General features: G+C 41.6%; 1 long non-coding RNA gene across 2 annotated transcripts in view; it reads right to left on the reverse strand.

The window, feature by feature from the left end:
* Window positions 1-4861, reverse strand: part of LOC115949516 — a 7550-nt gene that overhangs the window by 1553 nt on the left and 1136 nt on the right. The window lies entirely within an intron of this gene.

Here is a 4861-nt window from a genome sequence, read left to right on the forward strand (position 1 = left end):
CAGGGATGGCCCCCCAGGACTTGGTGGGGGGGGGGCACACCTTGAGTGCTGTGTCCTGCTCTGGGCCCTCACTAAAGAAAGTCACTGAGGGGCTGGAGCGAGCCCAGGAAGGGCAGTGGAGCTGGGGAAGGGTCTGGAGCACCGCTCTGAGGAACAGCTGGGGGAGCTGTGGATGTTTAGTCCAGCAAGGGAGGCTCAAGAGAGCCCCCCTCACTCTCTACACCTGCCTGTAAGGAGGGTATAGACAGGAGGGGGGTCGGGCTCTTCTTCAAAATAACACAACACAGGACAAGAGGAAACAGCCTCAGATCTCACCAGGGGAGGTTTAGATTGGATGTCAGGAAAACTATCTTTGTTGAAAGGTGAACATGCATTGCAACAGGCAGCTCAGGGAAGTGGTTGAGTCACCATCCCTGGAGGTATTTAAAAGACATGTAGAGGTGGCCCTCAGGGACACTGGGTAGGAGCCAGTGCTGCATTAATGGCTGGACTCGATAATCTTGGAGGTCTTTCCCAACATAAAAAAACTCTATAATTCTGTGGAGTACAAGATGATTAAATATTCCTGAAATCACAAATAAATGCATGCAAAGAAGTGAAATTATGACTTGTATTCCTCTCTATAAGCCCCTCTTTGTTCTTTGGAATGTACATTGACAAGCACTGGATTGTAATGGGACTTTGTACAGCTGCAGCAAATGAAGGGAAGGGCAGAGAACTTTAAATTTAATTCTTGATAGACAAAAAAAGGTGTAATGTGTCTTAAAGTACATTTCTATTTCCTTTACTATATTCACTCATAATAATGAAAATAACATTAATAATGACTTTTATCTTCCTATGAACAAGACACACCTAAGGACAACTCCCTCCAGCTCCAGAACAACAAAGACGACTGACTTATGAGGCCCTTGGAAGATTTTAAGATATTGCAAATGACTTTTTTTTTTTTTTGTAAAAATAAATGCCATAAAGTACAAAGCATTTCCATCTCACTAAATAAAGGGATGGCAGCCCTACAGATGATGCATGTTCAAAATAATTTAAATGCAGTATCAGTAGTTCAATGATATAACTGGGAAGGAGTCTGGAAATACTTCAGGTTTCCACACAGTGCAAAGGTGCAGCTGCATCCAAAGGATTCCAACATTTCTAATTAAGGGAGGGTTTTTTTGGATGTCCAGCTCATCTTTGCTTCACTAGACCAAAGCATCCTGCAGTGGTTTACAGATTGTATTTACTACATATGGCTATTGGAGGAAGAAAGGTTGTGACTTGCAGACTCATGAAGGAAGCAAGAATAAAATGGGTGTATGGCACATTTATCATGTTAAATTCTACCCTTCTTTAAACTTCAGTTGGAAGGAATCCTCCAGCTGCTACTGCAGTATCTGGAAGATGGACATCCAACAGCAAAGGTCAGAAAAGCTGATGTTATTGTATCCTTAAATCCATTATTACCATAAGTACAAATATTTTAAGTGGTTCCTTTAAAAAGTTGTAGTCTTGTTCCTTTATTCAGTTTCCAAATGACATTAAAACTAATGTCAAAAGATATTCTTCATCACCTATAAATGGATATAACTATTACACTGACAACCATATTGTGGCAGTTTTTACTTACATTTCTTTTTTTTTCTTTACTATTTTAAATTTCCTAAGCCAGAAAGTCTTATTAACACAGTTGATGTTTTCAAATAAATGACTGAATATAAGAAAAAAAATTAAAAGTGATTCAACAGTTCTGTGTTGTCAGACCAGACTGACAAAGTAGGGCTGAACATTGAAATTGCATCCATAGACCAGGCAAACAGGCATGGAATAATGACTCTGCAGTTCTCACTTTAATACATCAGGAAACAACAAACTGAAAGCCTTATTTTGAAGACTATAAAGGTGCTTTAGTCAGGGTAGTTTTCTTGGGGACAGATACTGGATGTTGTCGTTACTTCAAATAAAGATCCATTCCTTGGGAAGACAGCCCAGTGCCTTTCACTAAAATCCTGCAGTTTACAGTGCAGAGAGTATTTGGGGGCAAATCATTCCCTCTCTGTTTTCCCAAGGGAAGTGCCAAGTGGCCCCTTCTCCAAGGCCAGAGCAGACAGGGCACTGTGGATCTCCCACCTGAGCTGCAGGCAGCAGTGAACCAATCCTGTGGGCTGCCCCAGAACCAAAGCTGCTGTGGCTCAGCAGGCCACCTTCCCCAGCCCCCAAACCCTGCTCGAAGCTCAGCCCGGCCATCCCCCCTCAGCCACCACCCTCCAGCGGGGTTTAGCCTGCAGCTCCACAGCAGGAGAGCGGGACAGGGCTGCTCCCAGACACCAAGGCAAACATGGATTGAAACAAGCAATTCTTGCCAAGCTCCTCAGCAAGCTTTCCACAGTCTTGGCGGGATAATCAGACTGAAGTTTACACTCGCTGCTGAATCAGACTGTGGTTGGTAAGCAATGAAACAGCTCAAGTTTGGGTATTTTTCTAATTCTAACTTACTTGGGAAAATGCCCACATAAGTTCCATTCTAACCTACAGTTAATTCTAACTTACAGGAAAATGCCCAATCTGTGGTGAACAGTTTTGAAGGGGTCGGTAAATTAAGTATGCACACTAAGCATTTATTAGAGTACATGGTGGCAGGGGGGAAACAGAAGTAAGTAATGAAGCAGCATGAAAACACACACCACACACTCCTCCCACTCTGCTCCCATCTATGTGACAGAAGGTCAGTTTATCCAAAACTCTCTCGTGGTCTTAAACATTTTCAGAAAAAAAAAAAGTGACTCCTGGAACTTCTGTAGTATTTCCAGGACTGTGCTGATATCTACAATGACAACTGTCCAGAAAAGAAAATAATAATATCTACTTAGAACTCAGAAACAAATAAACAAACTGTCCAAACCAGACTGAACTCAAGTTACATATTTACATCCAGTTAGCTGAGTGGCATTTTAATTAACATATGGAATAGGATGGTCTGACTGCAAAGAACAGATGTAGAACTCTCAGGAGACTGAACACAGATCAGCAATGTTACAGCACAGCACACCAGTAACTGAGCAGTGCAGTCAGCACTTCAGGGGCAGGAGAAACTGGTACTCAGAAGCATTTGACTTCATGACTGTGCTTCTCCTTTCCATATGAAGAAGAACAGAATAAAGAACAGAGTATGAAAATACTAATTTGCAACTAACTACAAGGGTAAAGAGCTATTTTACTTATTGAATGATGATGGTGTGGCAGCAGAAAATCTTCCCAGCATAGGCTGACAACACAGGTGAAGGAAGGAGAGAATGACTAAAAACTGCTGGCTAGAGAAAAAAGAAAATGTTGTAAAGGCCCTGTCAGTATCATTCATTAAAGCCAAAAGCTGCCCATTACGTTCAATTATGTAATTGAATACAAAAAATGAAACATGTCTAAAAATAAGTCACCAAACATGTTATCACAAGCCTCCTAAGTCAGCATTCTTAGGCTGTCTGATACAGCTGCTGCACACCCTGATACACCAGATTACAAGAAAAAAACAAAACTGCCCACATGCAGACCTTGCTATCTGTCACAGAAGGCAACAGCAATGTACAATCTGTAGAACATGTGCAATGTGCTTGCACTAATAATATTTATTTCTTTCTCATGCATTAGAGCTAAATTGTAATTTACTAAGTCAAGGCAATTATGACTGAGAAGAATTTGTAATTGCACTAAATTATTCAGGCTTAAACAAAGAAAAATTTAAACATTAAAAGTAAATGAAGACTGAAACAGAACCAGAGACCATTCCATGAAAGACGTGAAGGCAAGGCCTGGGTTCAGAATCCTGTCATGCTTTGGTTACTTCGCAAAAAACCAGTGAACACTTCATAAAATTACAGTGCATCAGACCTCAGAGAGAAATGCTGTGGAAAGAAGGGAGGATGAGCAGCATTTCCAGCTGCCATTGAAAACAAGCAATTGAGAACTGTCTCTCAATTCCACTGCCAATGGACTACATACAGTCACACCATAACAAGAACAATAAAGCCAAGAACTAGAATACCCAAAGAAAATTGAAATTAAAGGTAAAAGAGATTTTCTAACTGCATATGGGAGATCACCACATCTGTAAGTATCAAAGCAGAAACAATAGTAAATGATACAAGAACTAGTCTATGCTTAAGGTTTTCACATTTGTTTTAGAAACTGAGGCAATGTAAAAAATGTTTAGACATGCCCCAGATTTCCCTACTATATTAAATCATTATGTTACTCATAAGACACGTCATGAATAAGAAAATACATTAACATGAAAGCATATGGTCAAGTATACTGACGCTGCAGAACGAGTGGGTGTGTTTAGCTTGTGCTGAGCAGTATTAATTATCACTCATTCTTTAACATTTCCCCTTAACATGAAGTGAAATGCGCTTGAGAACGAACCCATAAATTAGCAATCTAATGAAAGTATTTCATGACCACTGGTTTAGGACTGCAGTTTATGGAAGGAACCACAGCAGGGAAACTTAAATTAGGGCGTGAAAACTGTCACAGGAACTTGCAGGTGAAGTATCCAAGTGCATTCCAGGCAGGAAACACCACCATGGTCCTTGAGAAAAGCCCTGCCTGTTTCTTCTTTTGTTTTTAGACATACCTCGCAGAAAACAGCCTTACCCCGCTATCTTATCGCACCTGCAGGAAGGCTTGGTCTCCTCATCGCCCCACAAGCACCCACGTGGATATCAGCTTCCCTCAAAAGAAGGCAAAATACGGCCTTCCCCTCAGCCCGAGGAGGAAGTTCCCAGTTTTCATAGGAGCAAAAGGCCGGCATTCCCTTTCCCAGAGCCAGGCCACCGCCGCCAGGCGAGGATCCCGCGCTGCATCCACAGGA

The sequence above is a fragment of the Geospiza fortis genome, unplaced genomic scaffold, assembly GCF_000277835.1.
Source record: "Geospiza fortis unplaced genomic scaffold, GeoFor_1.0 scaffold11, whole genome shotgun sequence".
Taxonomy (NCBI): Eukaryota; Metazoa; Chordata; class Aves; order Passeriformes; family Thraupidae; genus Geospiza; species Geospiza fortis.